The following is a 21,029-nucleotide window of genomic DNA, read 5'->3' on the forward strand; positions in this document are numbered from 1 at the left end:
GAGAGGCAAAGGAAATGTTTTATTCTGATGTAGGTATCTTTTCTGTATCAACTACAACTCTGTGTGTAGTTTCAGCTCAGATTTGGGCAAGTAAAGGAAAATGATGAAAGCAAACAGCTGAAGCGTTGACCCCTGCTTCTGTTGGAAAGGGAATGCAGTACAAGGTGGCCTTTGGTGTGCTGGAAGCAGGTGTTTGAGACAGAAAGGAAAGAAAACAAGTGGATTTTGTCAACAGGATGTACTTTGTTTAAAATGTAAAGTTGGAAGCTGGGTTAGGAGGCTCAGAGTGTAAAACGATGTGGTTTGTAATTCATAGAAAGAAAAAGAACAGTGATGGACATCAATAAACTGTAAGATTTGGTAGATGAAACCAATGAGAAGTAGGGCTGTAGTCAGTGAGTAGAAAAGAAATACCATGGAGCTGCGGGGGCAAAATGACAAGGTCCAATGCATAAAATTTGATACAACCTGCAAATGACATAAAGAAAAGAAATATGTTCCGTGGCTATTTTAGTTACTTCTCATGATGACCAGGAAATGGTAGCCCACTGTTAAATGAGGTGGGACAGCCAGTAATAGGTGATGTCAAGAAGACAAAAGCACTCTATTTCTTTTTTTTCCTCCAGCTTTACCCATGTCATCACTGACGAACATTTTTTAGGTTGACAGTGTTCATCTCAGCAACGAGGAGGTCAAATTTAGGGTAGGAGAAGAAGACAGCAGGATATTTTCCACTAGACTGGGTCTGAGGGAGCTCAAAGGAACAGCCATTTAGCTGTTGGCAATTTGTTTTTGAGAACTGGTGGCAAGTAGGGGAGGTTTCTGAAGCCTGCGAGAGGAAAACCAGAGTGCCCATCTCTGAAAAAAGGCAAACCAAGGTGACCAAGAAGCTGTAGACCAAGTCAGTCTACTTAGCACATGGAAAAATGCTGGAAGAAATAATCAAGCAAATTATTTATGAGCCTCTAGAATATAGCGCGGAGATAAGTAACAGCCAACAGGGATTTGTCAAGAACAAATCATGTCAAACTCACCTTATTTCCTCCTATGACAGGGCAATAAGCCTTGTGGAGAGGCAATGAATATCATATATCTTGGCTCAGTGAGGCTTCTGACATGGTCTCGCACCACCCTCTCCTGAGGATGCTATGGAGAAAGCCGCCCACCATGAACTGTTACCCTTGGTGTCCCATCCCTGTGGTGGGAGGCACCGAGTGCCCAGGGGCGTTTTTGTGAATCCCTTTGGGATGGACGAGCGAGGACAAGGGGTGTCAAGGGGATGGGAGGTGGGAAGTCAGGGGTTCAGCATGCTCATGGCAGGTGGTGGGGAGAGCTGGAGAAAAGGTGATGCGGGTCAGTAAGGATGAGTGCCAAGGACTGGTTTTAAATAGGAATAAATAGTACACATCCCAGGTGAGGAATCAGTAGTGAAACAGTGGATCAACAGGAAAAAAAGATCCACTGGGATTCGAGGGCATCACAAGCTGAACTGGAAATGCGGCTGTGGAAAAAGCAAATGCCTCACTGGGCAAAGCAAAGTGGGGGAATCATGGGTGAGTGGGGATTTCTGCACCGCTCAGCACCAGCAAGGGCTCAGCTGGTGTTGTCTGCCCCACTTTGAGCACTGTTGTTAGCGAAAAATATGAAATAACTGGGGAGAGATCAGCAGAGAGCACTGAGTGTGGTTGGGGGAGCATTTCCAGTGCAGGAGCGTGGAAAGAGTGAGGTTTATTTAGTGTGAGGCTCCCAAATGGTGGGTACAGGATGGCAGGGGTGAGATGATGCTCTCCCTGCTGCAGACAGGACCAGGAGCTGTGGCAGGAAGGGACCAGGAGGTCGGAAATGTGGGAGATGGGCGGTGAAGGTGCAAAGCGCTGGAAGAAAGTGTGTGACCGGGGGAGGTGACGGGCTGGCCGCTGCGGGGAAAGCTTTGGGCGCAGCTGATCCCACTGGGTGAGCAGGCAGGGTTGTCCCTGGGCTCCTTCTGGCCAATGTTTTGGGGGGAAGAAATTAGGGAGGAGGGTATTATTGTTTTCCGAAGTTTCCCCTTCAGCCTGGGCTGTGCTGTGCAAAGATGCTCTCCTGAAATCAGGGCAGGCAGCTGCTGCCTCATCAGTGTTCGGGATACTCTTCTGTCGATGTGCTGAAACGAGACCTGTGTTAATCAGCACAAGGGGGAGATAATTAATTATTCTCAGCGCCTTCTCAATGGAAATGTTAGAAAAGAGGGCTAAACCATCCCCACTGCCCCCCTTGTAATCCTATGCCACGGCTGGCTTGACTGGCTCTGAGGGGAAGAGAGGCACATTTGCTTTCCCGCTGATATGGCGTTAAGCGTGCTCACTTCACAGGCGCGTGCAGATGAAAGTGTAATTGCATGGAAGGTGAATTGATTGCAATTAACCTCGGGACTTGGCCTCGGGCCGGGGTGTCCCAGCCTTCCTCCCTGGTAAAGTGCCACCAGGGGCATAACGCGCGGCTGATGAATACGTGTATCATGGCATGAAATACATACGTTATGGGAGAAAGTACATAAATCATCTAGGAAAACACGTATTATACTGAAATGATCAAATTATAAATGAAGCACATAAATCATGAGATTACACCATTGGATTGTATCAGGGACCATAAATTATAGAGTGAAGCCTGAGGTTCACCAAGAGGTTCACAGAATAATGAAACGGGACTTGTATAACTTGAGGAAAATGCCGTTATCTCCATGAAATGCGAACGCAAATATCCAGCCCGACCCACGTGTATTTTTGCAACGTCTTCTATCAGAAAGGCTCACAACAATAGGGCCAGTTAAGCACAATAAGCCCCAAGGAAGCATCCCCTGCCGAAGCAAACAACGATTATACATTAAAAAGCATGTTCGACAGATAAGTTTGTAAGGAAGATAAAAAGTCTCCAGCAGGGCTGATAGTTGGACGGCAAAGCTGCTCCGAAGGTTGGTGACACGCGAGCAAGCTGAAAAAGCCTGGCTGCTAAGTGCGAAAAATGGGAAGAGTTATTCTGCGAGCAGCTGCTTGATTTCCTATTGATGGAGAGCGCGGGGTGCTGGGGCTGGTGGGGCGCTCGGGGTGGGAGCTGGAAATGGGCTCAGCAAGGCGCTGCCTTGCAGCTGCAGCAAGGCAATTAAAAGTTAACATGAAAAAAATTCAAATCAATACACTCTACAGTTGGAAGCCAATGGAGTTCAGGGGGAAGAAAGGGGAAGGGGTTACTGAGTGCAGTCATTTCTTACCTGATCTTCTGCTGCTTTTTGCTTTTGTTGGTGTATTTTCCCTTCCTTGCTCACTCCCAAAACTAATTTGCTTTTTAACCCCCTCCCTTTGGTTGGTTGTTCCAACAGATACAATTCAGCAGAAGAAAGACCAGTCCAATAAAACACTCCTCGTTTATTTTTTTCACAATACAGCTCTGTCATTAATCAAACAGCTGTGAAAGAGGCCAGTTGTACTTTGTCTGCTGCCGGGATCCCACGTAACGGGACAAGTCGGGGTGTTGGTTTTTCTCCCCAGTCACTTGGTGTGTGAATTATGTTGGTGCTATAGGATAACTCTGGGATTTACACCTGTTTCCAGCATTGCTGAGCTGGGGTTACAGTTGGTGTGTGTGTACTAGGGGATTCCTTAGTTGTAAATAAGGTGCTTGACTTCTTTCATTCCTCAGGGCAAGAGTGAGCTGGAGCCAACCAAGCTTGCATACTGGGAATGGCTGGTTTATGGCTGACCCTGGAGGGGTCAACCTGTTTCTGGCTGGAGATGCGAATAAGGGTGCAGAAGATGTCTCAGGTGGGCAGCAAAGCAAACGTTTCAGAGAAAATGCCTGAAATGTTTCATAGTTGTGCTGCTGTGACTGAAAGCAAGTTAATTTTCTTCATGCAGTTAGGAACTTTTGTTTTTCACGGCTAGCATGGTTGTTTGGATTTAGTTTGAGAATAATAAGATAACACCCCAGGACAGAATTAATGTTTTGCTTCAAGTAACTTTCCAGTGTCTTTGAGTTGGAATGAAGAGAATGTAAGAACTTACTCTAATCTTAGTTGTTGTCTGGGAGACCAAGGTCTTTCTGGGCTTTCTATCTGCAGGTGTGAGGCAGCCAGGAAGGGGGGCATGGATGGGCAGACCTTGACTGACATCTGGGCTGATCAATGAGGATATTCTGTGCCATTAGTGACATGTTTCATATTTAATAAGAGTTGGGTTTTCTGGCTGGGGAGACCCGTTCCAGTTCCGCTCTGTTTCGTTTGCGTTCTGTTCAGGAGTTGCGTTAGTTTGGCCTTTTTGCCCTTTTGCACTTGGCCCCTGGGCCTTTCTGCATTTCTGGTCTTTTTCTCTCTCTCTGGGATCGGCTGTTCAGGACCAGGTTGCTCCTCCTGGGACTGGCTGCTCGGTGCGGATGGAGTTCATGAGGAATTGAATTGCCAGCTTTTATATTCTATTTCTGGTTTATATATATTATTTAAGTAGTGGTGTGTTAGTGTTTATTTTATTAAACTGCTTCTATTTCAATCCACGAGTTTCTCCTTTCCCTTTAGATTCTCTCCCCTACTGGGGGTGTGGGGAGGGAGTGAGCGAGCAGATATCGTGGTTGTGATTGCTAGCTGGCCTTAAACCGTGACAGTAGTAGGTAGACATAATTTTTAATTGGCAAATATACCAGATGCAGCACCCGCTAATACGCGGTAGCAAAATCCATCTTCAATAGCAAAACCGGCTTCAAGTCAGACGCTCAGCTCCTGTAAGCGAGGGCTCCCTGCTAATTTATTCTCTGTCAGCTTGGGATGGGAACCTGGGTTTGTATCATGGGAAAATAAATACGCTTTCAAGGAAAGAATGGGTTTTGGGCTGCTAATCCCTGGGAGAGGGAGGGCTATGCTCAGCCTCCTAACCAAAATAAGTTGGTTAAAAATAAATAAATGGTTGAGCCTGCTAGGTATGAACATAATCATTTTACTATATGATCTATGCGTTTCATTAGTTGAGGTACACATTTTGCTATAATAAATGTGCTTCAGCAAATGATCTATGCATTTCTTTCCGGAATGTATGTGTTTCACTGGAAAGGTATGTGTTCATCAGCTGTGAGTAATGCTCCTAACGGCACCACATTATATTGCTCGGCTGGTATCAGTGCAGCATTACACATCCATTCCCTCGCGGTCACGGGGACACGAGACGGCGCGTATCAGGCCCTGTCACTCCGTGTGGCGATGCTCAGCACCAGGGGAAGTGGCACAAAGGAGGGGACATGGGAGGGCTCATGAGCTCTCAATGGCCCTTCCTGTTTGTCCAGCAAAGAGGAGGGTGATTTATTTTGCTTCCCCAGCTCACCCCATGTAGTAGCATCTTTAGGCAGGCCAGCCCCTGCCAGAGTCCCAGCAGAGGCTTCAAGCCCTGAATTGCCTTCTCATGTGTTTTGGCATCACCACTGCCTCTTGGAAATGGCCCCTGCCAGCACCCAAGGTGATTAAAACTACGTGGATAATTGAGAAATATTTCCTAACTGCTTGATAATCAGTCCCCTCCCCCAGCGAGGCTCCTCGCCCATTACAGCATTGTTATTCGCTTGTAATGACACCGCTTATTACAGCAGAATACATATTAGTCTTGGCCACAGGACTAATGATTTGTATCTGAGCCTTCATTTTAAAATCACTTTTCATCAATACATTCATATTTATACATACAGCTTTATATAATTCATTACACACATTTCCCTTTACTGACCTATTTTGCTGTATCCTGTATCTATCACTATAGATGCTATTCTGCTCTTCCAAAAAAATCCTGCCTTTTCCACTTTTCTGTTCATTAATATGCTCAGAAGCTGCAGTTACATGTATTTTTGTATTATCTTATAGTTTTCTCCCCTCCATCTGAAAATAAATGTTGATTCTGGAGAGGACTGTAAAATCTGAATGAATCTGAATTAATTAGGAGCTTTATTGGTGTTACGTAATGCCTGTTTCAGCTTACCCAGTATATGTTTTCTGATTAGTTCCGCTTGCTTTCTCTCTCAAAAAAAAGAAATTAAACATTTCATAGCATGTCATTTGGTAGCAGCAGTTTGAAAAGAAACCATTTCTGATGGAACTAGTTCAGTGCTGAAATAAGGGCTGAGTGTAGCTCATGCTCCAAACTGGGTCAGCCGGGAACACTGGAGACCATTAAGAGATCTGGAGTGTCTGTTTTCCACGAGGGAATAAATATTTTGGGTCAGGCCCTCAGCAAGTATGAGTTAGAATAGGTCACCGATTTATAAGCAGCTCCGGATATATGTTGTTATATGCACCTTCGTAATGCACCAGACACCGAGCAACAGGATCATCATTAAGGGCCTCATTAAGGGTGGATAATAATAGTCCCTTTTGCTTGGTAATTTGGGAAGGACAGTGTCACGGATGAGCCTGCTGCTTTGGATGCTTTTGTCACCCCTCGGCACCTGTGTTGGTTTGGTACCTGTGGGTCAAGGAAAGGGGAGATCACCCTGTTCCAGGCTCTGTGTGAGGTCCCAGCTCAAAGGACCCAAACCAGGGAGGAGAACAGGGCTGGGAACATGGCCCCGGGGCAGGAGCGATGAGCTCAGGGCTGCAGTGGGGGTCCCATGGGGTCTCCCATCACTTCTGGACACCGCAGCTGGTGCAGCTGCCCCAGTGGCCATTGTCCCCAGTGGAGGGGACCTGGCTGGAGCAGAGTGGGCTCCTTGAAGCTGAACCTTGAGTCCCACCCTCGTACCTGCGGGTCATGTGTGGAGTGTCTTCAGGTCCCTCATGATGGCTTTGGGCCCATGGCTGTGGAGCTCAATGTGGGGTGTGAGGGGAGAGCTGGGCTGAAGGTGCTGCCGCGGGTGAAAGTCACAGCCGCTGTGGTTGATGGACCTACCACAGGGAATGATGATAGTCTGTAGCGTCCTCCTTCCTTCTCAAAAAGATGTTGGAAGATGCTCTTGCTTCCTCCCCAAACAGCACAGCTCCCAGCTTATCTTCTCCTTCAGCTTTTTTCCCCATCCTATATTTTATTCTGGGCTTGCGGGGCACATCAGGATACCTGCCAAATATTTGCTGAATCAGGACTCTGATTTGTGTACTGGCTTCTCCGTACTCATTTGCTGACTGTAAATTTTTGTGTAGACTCCGGGACATGCTTTTTTAATTTGCTGCGAATTGCTGTATCCTTTTCAGATGTTTTTGCTACCATAGCATTATGGTTATGAAATGAAGTTCAAAGAACACTGGTGGGAAGAAGATAGAGTGAAGCATTACTTTGGCTTGTAAAACATCTATAGGTTTTGAAAGTAAAGAAAATAAGAGGCGGGGGAGGGAATGAGATTATACAGATGGCCACAAATCCTAAATTACCCTGGTGTTTTGGTCATCGGCTGCAACTCCAATGGGGGGATAAATCAATTTGCAGCAGCTGCAGACAACCAGCTGAGTTAGGGCCTGCACAGCTTGACTGGAGAGGCACAGTAAAAGTGAAGCGGTCGCTGTCACAGGAGGTTTCCTGAAGGTGCAGAGGGACAGGGAGGAAATTAATCCATGAAACAATATTCCAAGTTAGCCTGCCATTCTGATGAATTCAGATGTATATGTGGTGCATGCGATTTGCAAACCATGTGCTCCCGCCTGTTTCCAGTCTCTAAAAGTAACGCAGAGTGAAGGACGTTGTAGTCGTCCGCATTCGCTTTCTTTGTTGCAGTCAACTGCTTCTTATTAGAATGGGATTCAATGTGCGTGGCAGCAGTAAAACGACCAGTTTTATATTCTTTTAATCTCAAATGAAAGCTAAGCTTGGTTTTCCAAAAAGCTAAAACCAGCTGTGATCTAATACAAGATTCTTGAAAGCCATAATGCTGGGCTCTTGTCAGGGTAGAAAAATCTTTAGTAATAGTGTCCTAGGTTGACAAGATAAAGTATTTATACTGAGAAAATGTCATGGTTTGGGTTTTTTTTAAACCATGGCAAGAATATTGTGTAAACTGCAGTTGTTCTGCCTCTTGCTGCAGTTTCCTTTACTTTTTTACCTCATATGCAGGTAATTTTGGAATGTATCAGAGATCCTCAAAATAGCCTGAATTATTACTGTGTTGCTCTTATCCTCTTTGCTTTCGGTCTACAAGGAACAGCTGCAATTGGTTAATGATTGTCTAATATCTGTCACAGCCCGTCTTTTCTGCAAATCCGTTTTCCATGTGTGATAATCACATGCTATTGTAGACCTATGGCCGCAAAAGGGTTGAACAACCTCCTCAACGCATCCATATAATGGGTGGCATTCTCATGCCAAATGATTTCGAAGTACTATCAGTGCCAAATATATTTCTGGCTTTAAATGCTGTTTTCCCCCTCATTGTGCATATAAGCTTTGCTTTCCTTACCATAATTCAGTGTTTGGAGTGGCTAATGATGGCTGATGATGATGCATTTTAATACATTTAGTGGGCGAATACATGTATAAGTTGCTCCCTACCTCCTGTTGTTCTCCCCATGTCAATTTTTTCAGACCTCCTTTGTGAATTACTTGAATACATCATTTATAAGGACTGCTTAGTAAAAGCTCATTGATTACACCTCAGATCTTGATAGACTAATATCCCAGTTGAAAACCGTGATTTATTAAATATTTTTGAGTAGTAAATAACACTAATAAGGCAGGGGTTTTGTGGGACAAGCCCACAGAAGAGTGAAAATAGTAGGGTTTTCCCTACCTGAACCAAGAGTATTGAGGAGAAAGATCTCATTGAGGTCTTTGTCACCAGAAAAGATTTGACAGAACACACAGATACTGTCTAGGGCTTTCAGAGGTGTTGGGATGGAGTTCTGCACCACTGTAGGAGAAAAAACCTCCGTGTTCAATGCTTCTGTTGCCATCTGAGCAAGATGATGCACAAACAAGTAATCCCAGAGAGGGCTCCTGTTGGGAAACCAGTCTGTGACCTCTCCTGGTAGAGTCTGCGGGTTGGATTCCCCAAGGGAGAATTGCTGGTGGGTCACACACGTTTGGAGGCTAATGTTTGAAAATAGGTCATCCTGATAAAGAGATTTCCAGAAATTCGCAGTCTCTGGAGGCTGGTGGTTATTCCGGAGGGGCAGAGTGGGGGAGCTGAAGGGCTTCAAAGGGCACCAGCTACATCTTCATGGCTAGAAGTTTCACCTAGTTACCATCGCTGATGGATTACTCAGGCTGAAGTTCCTTTGTGTATTACGTTATGATTACTATTATTATCATTAATTTTGAGGCAGGAGCTGTAGGGGTCACATGTAGGTACCCCACAATTAGGGTTTTAACAAGATTCAAGCCCTCAACAAGAGGACAAAGCATAGAAATTTGTGAGGCTGCTCTTTTGTAAAGCCGTTTGGGCCTTATATCAAAAACTCTCTCATATGTTCTAACAAAGAACAGGGCTTCAATTTCATGGGCCTTTCTAAGGGTGGGAAAAATCCCCAACAGTCCTCAGGGTCCGGTGATGAGCTTTGAGCTGAGTGTTCATGGCCACATCAGGGAGCTCTTATTAAACTCCATTTGGCGTCCGAAATACCATTCGGAGCGTGAGGCTGCTCCAAAAACATACAGTTATGTCAGAGTAATCAAATCCATGTTTCCACCTGCAATTAGGAACTGAATTTGGATGAGGTTTTTGTATAAGCAACTGTCTCACACCAGTAACACAGGTTGATTAATTCAGGGGATAACATGGTGCTACGTTACCCTTACAGCACAGTTACTGCCTGGGTTTGCTCCAAGAGGAACCCCACATAATTAACATGACTCTCACCCTTTCACTTTTAACATGCTTCCTAATTAAGCTCTCCAGGATCTGAACTTCACTTTCTGGCTGCAGTGGCTGCAAAATGATTTATCCCCTGATGATGGTCACTAGCGCCAACCTTGCTGTCAGGGAAGCACGCTGATGCATTTAATGCTTTGAATTATTTCATCCCTCCTCTCCTGTAGAAGTATAGAGGTCTGGCACAAAAACTTAACATTTCAAAGCCAGAATGTAAATGTGCAAATGTATCTATAGGCCATCTCTTACCCATTTGTGTATAAGGCACATATACATAAGAAACAATAAGGACGCATATAAAAAGGCTTTGACCTGTAAATAGCCCATCTTTTTTAAAATCTGCAATTTGCAGATTAATTAAACCTAATAGATGTAATGAAATGCAAAGAGAGCCGATTGCTTTGTAGAGATTTATTATTGATTGGTACGCTAAGCCAGCTTCAGTGGATTTTAAACAATTACTGTCAATAGATAAATTTCTGCAATAACTGTTTTATGTATAAACAGATCAGACCGAGGTACAAAGTCTACCTATATATATAGTGGATAATTAAAAAACCCCACCTCATTTGTATTTACACAGCACCTCCAGATCTTTGGCCGAAAGGTGCTGTTTACACAACATTATTTTAATTTCACATGACAAATGTGCTACCGCGAAGCCAAACATTCATCATGACCCACGTGCGCTTCCCCCTCTGTGGGGAGAAGCACCATCAACTACTGACACCGGCTCTCTGCAGATAACGCCGGCTGGGGAATAGCAGTGGTTTTCTGGAGAAATCCCAAATCCTTTCTGCAGGCGTGCCCAGGGACTGGGGGGCCCCAGGTATCCCAGCCCCCAAATTGGGCTGGGCTACCGCTTTCCAAAGCCGCGATTCCCCGGCTGGATTGAGTCGCGTCCATCCCGCCTGCCCGCATCCATCGCGGCTGCCAAAATGGGCAGGACGTGGAGCTGGCGATGATGAGGAGGGATCACATCAATCCCCCGAGCCAGCAAGCAGGGTTTCCTAATTGTCAGCTGCGCTGCGCTGGGCTTGTTTAAAATAATTAGAGTGCGGCGGCTTAAACAGACTGGGGGGGGTTGGGATGGCTTTTTTTCCTTAATCCCTCCGTGTGGATTTTTATCGGTTGCTATCAGGTCCCTGCTCATTTTGACACCGTCACTCTGCCAGGCAGGGGGTGGGGAGGGGGGATGGGGAGCGGGAAGGAAGGTATTATATTTTAAGTACACGAACACAGCCAGAAAGAAGCAGGATGAACCAGCGCTAATGTACGTGGTGGATGGAAACAATACACCCAATACATCCAAACTATATTATTAAAAATATAAAGGGGGAGAGGAAGGGAAAAATCTGCTTTCTCGTCTTTTTCCTCCAAGAGGGCTAGCTGAAATCTTTCTTAATTACCGCTTATTTCAATGACAGAATTGTAATTTATCATTTAGTTGTAATTTGACATATGTTCACACCTTTGCCATTTCCAATTTCCTCCTTCACTCTAATTGTCTGCCTGGCTCGCCTGTCACGCGCGCCTCCCGGGATTAATTCGAGCTGTCTGTCTGCGGCGGGGCTGTGTGGCGGTGGCAGTGCGCACGGCGCTCCGCCAAGGAAGGCATCACCCGGCCGTCACGCTCCTGCCCCGCCCCGGCCCCCGCTGTTTATTGTTTAGCCCTTTTTTTTTTTTTCCGCATTTTTGACTTTTTGGGTTGTTTTTTTGGTTTTTTATATTAGAGTCTAATTACGCTCCGCGGCTGTCAGCTGAAACCTTGCCGTAATGAGTGGGAGGGGGCCCTGGCAGCGGGGATGCAGGGACCGGTAGATGTCTCTCACTCTGCCTCGAAAATACACGCCAGCTTTAAATGCTCTGCCTTCATTTTCCTCCACGGCTGTTTGTGCTCCTCTCTCCTGCTGACGTGGCCTCGATAGAGCTATTGCACCCTCTTTCTCTGGCTTTTGGTCCCCCTAGCCCTTTTCTCCCTCTTTAACGTGCCGCATCCTGCTTCAGCATCATCTTAAAACACCCTTTGCGTGGCCAGGTCCTGCTCCAGCCCCATGCAGCTCTGCTCACCAGGGATGAATTTGGCCCCCAGGGTGTGTTTGCTTGCTGAGGATGGTAATATAACAGGGAAGGGCACCATATGCCCAGCATGTGAGAATACACCGTGGCTAAAAATTAACCTGCCAGAAGCTGCTTTGGTCAGCCAGGATGTGCACAGCACCTTTCCCCGTGGCCAGCCCTCATGTTGAGCTGATTGCCTCATCTGTGTAAATGTGCAATGTGCGAGGCTGCATGTTTTCATCAAGGAAAGCGAAATTATTTCACCAAAGCATTGGAAAGTGACACCAAAGATTAGGTTCTCAGCTGTGCTTTTCATGGGCATGGGCTGAATCCACACCATGACTCATGACCCGTTTCCCTTTTCTCCATCCCAGCCAAATTTCTCAGAGCTTCTCTTACACATAAAGAAGGCCAAAGAAAGCTTTTTGGTGAGGCTGCTGCTATGATTTTTTTGATTTATTTTTCAATCTTTGCCTGAAAGGACAGGGGACATCAATTCTTTTCCCATTTTTCCAGGGGGATTGTTTCCGCGAGCGTGGGCACGTGGGCCAGGGCTGTTTGCAGATGTTTCACAAGAACAGGTCCAGCCCCAGCCACAAAAAAGGAACTTTTGCCCCCCAAGACAAACCTGGTTCCACCAAGCAGCTGAGCAGATACTTGGACAGTTTGAGGGCAGAAAGCAGGCGTCACTCTCTAGTTTGATTATCAGCATCTTCTGTTGTGCATCCTTCCAAAATCCACACACCTTCCACTGTTTCCTTCACATTTCTTTTGATACCCAAGTAAAGAAACGTAAAGCAAGGAAAGGAAGTAAACTACCTGTTCCAGCTGTTAAGTGAAGCTCGGAAATACTGAACAAAATTGTTTTAAAAAACAAGTCAGTCAAATATTTATTCATTTTCCAGTGATTTTAAATCTTCCATTTTGGTACCTGGAGGGACAAAAAAGAAACTCAACAGAAACTGAAGTAAATTGACCAACATCACCCCCCACACTGGGGATGTGGATGCTGGAGGAGGTGAATTTTGGAGCAGGCTCATCTACACTGCATACTGTGTGCCCAGGCTCTGCACAAAACCTCTGTGAACAGCAAGCTCTGACTGTTGCCTTTATTTTTATCTGTTCTTCTCAAGGGCGTAGCCTTAGGTAACTGCTTTAAGCCCAGTTCTGATGGCTCGGAGTGCCTTAATAGATGCCTTAAATATATACAGTTAAGAGAATACCCTGAAAACACAAACCTATCCAAGTGATATGATTCCTCTCTCCTTAAAATTAGCCCGAACCCCTCGCTCTGGGCCATCCTGAGCCTTTCCCAGCGTCACCTTGGCAACACACCGGAGAGTGGAAGCTGGAGGTCAGCACATCTTGGCGTTTTCAAATCCCAAAGGAATTAATTTCAGATCCAAGGGACACTGCACAGCGGGGGGAAACCCCAACCTAACCCACCACCCCAGTTTAGCTGGGGACAAAAAGAACAGGTGGTACTGTGAGAGGTCAGCAAGGTGTTGCCTTTTGAGACCGCTGGCTCGGGAGGCAGAAACGCTCCTCAGGTACGCAGAGCAGTCAACACGGTGCTGCTGGAAAATATTTAATGTCTTGTAGGAGACAAGACTGAATGGATTTACATTTATTTAGATTTCTTTTTTCCCTCCCTTTCAATATCTGCTTCCTAGACCACTGACCTTTTAGAGTTGTTTCGGTACTTACTGACTTGTTTTCTGCGTGTTGCTGTTGAGTGGGATTTTTATCTTCCAGCTTCCTGACTTTTGCCACCTAGGATGGCTGGCTGTCTCGGACAGTTTAGTTTGAACACCAGGATTCTTCTGAGGTGTCTGCAAGCTTTTAGGAGCCGGAATTTCTGGCTGCCTTACCTACCAAATTATGGGCAACTTGTGAAAATGCAAAGTGCCTCAAGCTGACTCCTAAAAAAAGAAGGTCTTCCAAATACTTAGTCACACGTTCCAGCCTTGGTCTAAAGACTGGGGTAGGTGGTGCTTATTAGATCTTCACTATATTTATGGGCTATTTCATATATTGGAGCTATTTCACTGGAAATGATGTTGGAAGTCAATGTGCTCATTAGAAGTCGTTGCTAAGTGCTTTTGAAAATTCGCTTTCTTTTTTTCATTTCTCCTAGCTATCAATTTTGGTTTTGTTTTAGACCTGACTTCCCAAGGCCTTATTCATTAATAGATAAGCAGTGATAAGTAGGTTATGAGCATACAGTATCATCTTCCATGCTGGCGTAACCAGTGCACATCCTGCCTAGAAATAAATCTGATTTTTCAAGGATGGGGAACTCCTTCAGCTCACAGAGGGTCTCTGAAAACACTTTTGCTGTATCTGCCACAAGACTGACAAACTCCAATTGGGAAGGAAGGAGCCGGTCCAGGCCCCAGCTGGAAAACAACCTTATGAGTGGTTGTTCTTTACAGCACCAGTGCTCTGTGCTGCCCTTGGGGAGGGGAAAGGTGATAAAATAGATGGGCTGAAACCTGAACTTCTGGGGGAGTGGAAGGAGGTGCAGACCTCTGTAGAGGGTTTTTATCTTTTTTTAAATTATTACCCTACTTCAGGGGCATTTATGCTCTCAGCAGTGCTATTCCTCCACTCATGTCACAGGAACACATAGATGCTTCAGTACCGTCTCATCCTGAATGGTCTGTAATATACATTTAGGAGGAAAAAGGCTCTCACAAGTAACTCAAACCCCAAAGCTTGCTGGTCATTCAGTTTCCATGTGGCTGAATGCTCAGTGTGGTGACACCTGTGACATCCCACAGACGTGCCCAGAGCCGGCAGGAGCAGGCTCTGCCTGAGCAGGGCATCCCTGTTAATTAACCTCTGTTAATGTTGTTGCTGCTAATGAAACAAAGGAAAGGGGAGGAGACACCAATAACACTTGTCTGAGAAGCCTTACGAGCCCTTTGCTCTGTGCTTTTTGAGCTTGGAGTAGTTCATTATTGCTCTAGCTCCTACTCAAGCGTGGGACAGTGCTCTTATAGATGCTTGCTCAAGAACAGATGAAGAAAACTCCTTGGCATGTCTTCAGTATGAAAGTTTAACTTGTTGCATCCATATAAATCAAGCCTACTTTTGTTTCAAAATAAAAAGAAAAACCCAATCCAACCATAGCTGTCTGTAAGAATATGAAACGCTTCTTGTAAATAATGGAGGTAAAAGCCTCTTTCATTCATGTATGGGGAAAAAAAGCTGAAATAATTTTGCTCTGAAGAAAGCACTCACCTCTGTCCCTTAACCTTCCCATACAGAACAAGCACCAGTGTGTTGCTCCCTAAACGTAATCTTCTGGGAAACCATGAGAACGCAAAATCAAGGCAGTGTCCTCATAGAAACTGGTTTTGTGCACTAAAATATAGTGGTTGCTACTGGTGCCCGCTATAAAACTTTTATATGTAGGAAGTGGCAGGCTATCACACTTTTTATATATGCATATATAAAAGTGACAGGCAGAGGAATAGGATGCCTGAAGCTGTAGGATACGAGTGTTACAGGTCACAGTCCTTTTTCTATTTTTAATTTTCATCTCAATGAGAAAAGTTTTCTGTCATTAACTCAAAAATGCAATGCAAATATTTTCTTGTTTTGAGGACTGAACACATCAAGAGACCTTAGTGCTTTCATCCAGGCATTCAGCGCTGCTGCTCTCTGTTTGCCAGCTAAATCTTCACAATTTTTGAGAGTTGGCTGGAATGCTGTTTCTAGCTTTCAGTTTCCATCTCCTGTTGTCTTAAAAAACTTAGAGCCTGAATGCAGAAATAGAGGAGGTAAAGGAAGGGATTTACCAAGAGATGTAGAAGCAACGCCAGCTGTCCATCAAGTCCAGAGCATCGTCACTGGTAGCAGCAGCACTGGAAGCTTCCAGAGAATAAATGAGAATCCCGTACATAGGGAAACCTGCTGTAAGAGTTCAACACCTGTCCTCAAAGATAGATGTATTCCCAGCCACCTTGAATCCAGTATTTGCCCGTGGCTAGCGGGATTGTTGAAATTCCTGCAGTAGTCCTGGTGTCCAGAAGGTCCTTGTTTGTGTTCACCACAGAATGTGCAAGTGGCTGTTGCAACACATGACGCTGATGTGGTGGCGATGGTGTGTGTTGGACTGCAACGTACCGTCACAGTTCTGTGCCCTGGTATGAAGGTGGCAGTTGCAGGTTGTAAAGCTCTCCAGTTCTGTTAGATGTGTCTTGTCTTTTGGACCTGGAAATCCTATTTGTATGGAAGCTGAGTAATTCAGGCCCTAAGGTCAAGTGGAGAGCGGTTTGTGTTGGGGGAGACATGGAAATCCCAGAGGACAGCACAGGTACAGATGTCTCGCTGATGTTTTTGTGACCTGCTGGACTTGCCTCTGTGTGCTGTACGTACATGTCCTTGTCTGGGATGCCCCAGACAGAAGTATGTGACATCTGCATGTGTGTACATGTCCTTGAGCACACAGATGCAGAAATAATCATACTTTTGCATGCATACTCAACTTGAAGTTGTTTCCAGCCACCTGCAAATACTCTGAGCTGTGGCTCTGCTTCTTCCCTCAGCCAGCAGGTCAAGACTGGCATTTGTGTGACCTGGAGTCCAACGTGGGACAAGCTCCATTGGGAAAGGACCTCTGGAGGCTCTGCAAGGAGCATCCAGCTCCTCCGACGCCTGTCACTGCTGGATTTACACCTTGCATTTTGTTTGACGAAAAAAGGCAGGGAGCGATAAAGTAATAATCTGAGCAGAAAAAGAATTGTTATCAGAAAATTATTTGTACTGTAGCCTTTAAAATAAATATCCCAGCTATTCCTGTGCTTTACAGTGTCATTTCTAACTCTAAAAAGTCAGTGTATAAATCTAATGGAGTAGCTATTCATAAAAGTTCAGCTTGAGTAATAAAAGTAACAATTTTCTGTAATGATATTTTATAGATTTGAATAAGACGTATAAAATATTTTTGCTTTTACAGCATATGTAAAGGGAGTAAGAATACTATGCTCATAAAACAGGGATTACTTTTAAATTCTTAAAATATTTCTAGAACAAAGTAAATAGTACTCATAATTTTTTTTTTTTGAAAGCATGATTGAAGGCCACATAGAAAACTTTTCAAATATTTCATAGGAAAACAATTCTCCTGCAGCTTCAGAGAAGACATAACACACTTTTCTCTCTCATCTTTTAATATGGGAAATTCACAGGGTCTCTTTCCCCTTCCTAGTGCGTATCCTTCCCTCTGAGCCTTCAGCCCAGCTCTTCGCCAGCACGAGTGTGGTACACGTGAGAAGAAGTTGGGCTTTTGTTCCCCGTGGAGTAATTTTCACAAATGCCAACAGAACATTGCAAAGAAGAGATTTTCATCAAGTGCAGAGGAGGAGAGAAAACACAAACCAGAAAGGTAAGAAGCCTCAACTTCCGATTTGTTTTGTAGTGAGTCGAGGGGAGAAAAATGCTAAGTTTTCATGAGTTTCTGTGGATTGTGCGTGAAGGTAAGCGAGCTCAGAGCCCAGCTCTCAGACCCAACCCCTGTGGCAGTGTCCCCTGGGACAATGCTGTTACCTTCAACAATGGGGTTGTCAGACCACTATCGTGCTCCGTGTCCAGTCGGGCCACGTGCCCAGCAGTGGCATGGGGACACTGGGAAAGTCGGATTTGCACCGCTTGGGGCTTCCCACGCAAGGGCAATGGGCAGCACGCCGGGGTTTTACAGCCACGAGGGTGCCAGGCCCCTGCCACAGGGCTGGGGGTGTAACCCATAACCAGTGGAAATGCAAAGCCCTGTTAATGTAAATAGCTCTAGTTTGAAAAGCCTTATGAAAGAAACAGGAAAACGTGTGGCATGCATATAACCGTTGCTAAACCTATTCCTGTAGCGTTTCTATAAGGCACAGAGGAGTATTAAGTTTTTCCCATATCAATAAAATACGTTTCAAAATTGCTTTGTCCAAATGTGATTTGAGCTACCTTCTGTGAAAAGCGGAGGAGCGCGCTTTGTTGAAGTGGTTAAAATAAGCCATAAAACAGACGACAGGAAGAATGGCCACGTGCGGGGCTGGCGCCCAGACGCTGCCCGGCACGCCGGTGTGTGGCCAGCCACAGCCCTGCCGTTCAAGCCTTTCCGCAGTGAGCCATGTCCTATTTGTTTTCAGTCACAGCCCAGCAGGATCAATTAGGAGCTCAGCAAGGCCGTGGAGCCATTGGGCTTGGCCTCACCACCTACGTGACAGCCTCTCTGTTGGTGTTTATTTGCCTGGTCCCTACTTGCTGCCCACAGCTTGCTGAGCAACCAACAGGGCCGTGCAGGGCTCAGTGTTTGAACTCAGGTGCAAGGGGTTCATAGTAAATCTTGGGGTATGCAGCATATGGTATAGCCATAAATACGTATATCTATAGGAAAACGAAAACCAGTATGACTCAACACAGAGAGTTTACACATATTTATATTGACTTGTCTATGTATTTACATCTACAGCTTGGTTCCTGTAAGTTGCTCAGAAGGTATCGTCATCACACTGCCTTCAAGTAAGTACAAAATACAAAATCCCTCATGATAGATATCTCTGTACATATATCTCTGCCATTATCCAACCAAAGGTATCTTTTTATAAGGCTTTTCAAATATGAAAACCTGCAAAAACCTGACAAACAACACATTCAAGGGCTGCTGGCAGCAGATAAGCAGCAAGCTGACGACAGACTAATAATTATAAGTAAACCATCTTTTGGGTCAAGCACCAGGTCGCATTTTGGGGGTAAATCTTTAATAACATTGGGCAAGTTGTTGTGCTGCAACAGGGGCTGCAGTTCAGAGTTGGTGCTGTTGAGGACTTCACGGTTTAAATATTGGCTAGGCCTGATTTTTTGTGTTATATTTTTTTTATTTGACAGTTGGCATATTTCTAAAAAGTCAGTGCACATTTCTGAAATTTCATTGCACATCCATGCATCATTACCTGTTTTCTTAGAGCTCGAGGGAGACGATATTGTTGGGGGTTTTCTCTCACGTAGGGAGGCGAGGCAACGAGGCGTAACAGAAGTGAAGGATGGCCTTTGGGAGAGCAGCAGAGCTTTTCTGAAGCACAGGACTTTGGTCCAACTGAAAGTCCAAAACAAAGGAGAATCTCTGTCTCTCTGCCTCTCTCTAGCTGTACCTTGGTAATGAAAAGGAAACAGCAAGGGAAGGGAAAGGCAAAAAAAAAACCTTACTATTTTTAAAACCTTGATTCAAAGTTGAAGAGGCTGGTGAGCAGAAGCAAATAATCCTCAGAAATGCCTGACTGCAGTGCCAAGTTGAAATATTCCAGGAAAAACAAGATAGAGGAATATTTTTACCAGTAAATATTGGAGTTGAACGAGACTGGCGCATCTCAAAGAAAATGATGGACAAACGCTGCAGGGCATGCTGAAGAAAATAAAATGCTTACCCTTCATCCCAAACCCATTCAGCTAGGGACCATTTTAGGAGTTGAACAAAGTTCTCCTGAGTTTTCTCCTTTGCCCTTGTTCTTTCCTTTTTCAATAGCAAACCAGAAACACAGCAGCGTCTCTGTTGTTTGTTTCTTGGTCTGAGAACTCCTGGTCTGGAAGAGCGCAGCTTTTCTCCTGAAGGCTGAGCTTTGTTATTTTGTTGAGGACTGGAGATGTTACTGAGCTTAGGGGTTACTCTGGAGCCTTCATCAGTGGTGGGACTTAAAGAAGGAGAAGATGGGGAAAACCCTGTGCTTTAGTAACCTGGAACGTGCAGGCAGCTCTTCCAAGGCAACTGTTCCTCAGAACTGGTTCTAACTTATTCAGTATTTTGGCAATACTCTTTAGCCGTGACTGAGTTAGGTGTGGGAAGTCTGGGTGCTGCTTCAGTCTCTAAACTTGGATGGATTTTTTTTTGGGGGGGGAGGTAGTGGGGTCATGTTATCCAGCTTTTCTCTAAGCTAGTTTCTTGTTCTGTGGTTTGGCCTTGCATCCCCTACTCCTAACAGGGACCAAAAGCACCATGGCAGAAAACCCATCCTGCAGTATTTTGCAACTGGGAAATACTTTTCCCACATTCTTCCGAGTTCTCCAGATTTCAGGAAAGCTTAGGGTAGCTTATTTTTTATTTTACGTCTGGGCTGAACAGACACCATTAACCCTTTCAGCTCTCCCTTTGCTGCCAATCAAAGGGAAAACAAATGATTCCTTCCCACCTGCCAGACCCCTCCTTGTCACCAGGTCCAGGCATTTCCCCTTGTGCATTGCAGGCAGAAAGTTGAGCGAGATCTCAGGTGGCACGTGGAGCGGTGCCCAGCTTCTCGCAGCTTTCCTGAGGACGTGGCAGACAGAGACGACATCTGCACAGCAGCTTGGGAGGCTGCTGCTGCTGGCCCGGCCAGGGAGGCTCGCCAAACGCAGGCTCCACGTGCCCCTGCCTACGTGAAGGTTAATGCAAACCTGCGAGGTGCCCGATCACATCTGGCCCTTGTGTCTGTGCATCTGTCTTCCCACCACCCGATCTCCCTGCCCGTGCCAGAGCAGCCGCCCTGCGGTCCCCGCGCTCCCCGGGGCCGCGGAGGTGCTGCAGGAGTTATGTTACACACATGCCGAAAGCCATTAATTAAATTAGAGATCTCCGACGGGGGCTGCAGAAGCAGCTGTGTCATCAATCATTGTGCCGCAGGCTGACACGCAGGCTGCATCGCATGGAGGGAATCTTTTTCTTCTTTAAAGCCAGCTGAGGGCCGTAACCAGGGGTCCTGTGGGGGCCGAGGCACCTGCTGCCCAGAGACCCCCACATTCAGTGTAGAGGGGCTGTGGCCGAAGGGCCTTGGTGTTTGCTACAGTGCAAATTAATTGGCATCATCACAGGTTGTTCTGTGGCTGCTTGTGTCCCTTTGCATTAACATGCTGAGGGGTGACAGAGCTGGCAGCCTACCCGCCAGGACCCGGCCTGCGAGGAGAGGGACCCTGGGACCCTGGGGCTGAGCATGGGACCCAACCATGCACAGAAAAAGCAAATTTGTGTTATTTACAGGCTCTGGGCCATTCAATAGGGAACTTTCCACCTGCCTCCAAAGAGCTACGGCTTTTAGACAGTTAATCAAATAAGAAAGGCTAAGGGTAGTCACTACACCCTTTGCAAATAGCAATCCAGACACAAGAGCAAATAATTTGTGTCAGCATGACAAGAGAAAATGGAA

At 45.6% G+C, this 21,029-nt stretch overlaps 2 long non-coding RNA genes across 2 annotated transcripts in view; one reads left to right on the plus strand and one right to left on the minus strand.

Annotated features, from left to right (window-relative positions):
• The first annotated feature begins 17,086 nt into the window (after positions 1-17,086).
• The window catches only part of LOC139827855 (uncharacterized), a 56,240-nt gene continuing 52,297 nt past the window's right edge, over positions 17,087-21,029 (plus strand). The window contains exons 1-2 of the long non-coding RNA XR_011738938.1: positions 17,087-17,254; positions 18,329-18,378. This is a non-coding gene — a long non-coding RNA (uncharacterized lncRNA). The remainder of the gene's footprint in view (positions 17,255-18,328; positions 18,379-21,029) is intronic.
• The window catches only part of LOC139827854 (uncharacterized), a 145,399-nt gene continuing 142,984 nt past the window's right edge, over positions 18,615-21,029 (minus strand). Inside the window, exon 10 of the long non-coding RNA XR_011738936.1 lies at positions 18,615-19,007. This is a non-coding gene — a long non-coding RNA (uncharacterized lncRNA). The remainder of the gene's footprint in view (positions 19,008-21,029) is intronic.

The sequence above is a fragment of the Patagioenas fasciata genome, chromosome 4 (genome assembly GCF_037038585.1).
Source record: "Patagioenas fasciata isolate bPatFas1 chromosome 4, bPatFas1.hap1, whole genome shotgun sequence".
Lineage (NCBI taxonomy): Eukaryota > Metazoa > Chordata > Aves > Columbiformes > Columbidae > Patagioenas > Patagioenas fasciata.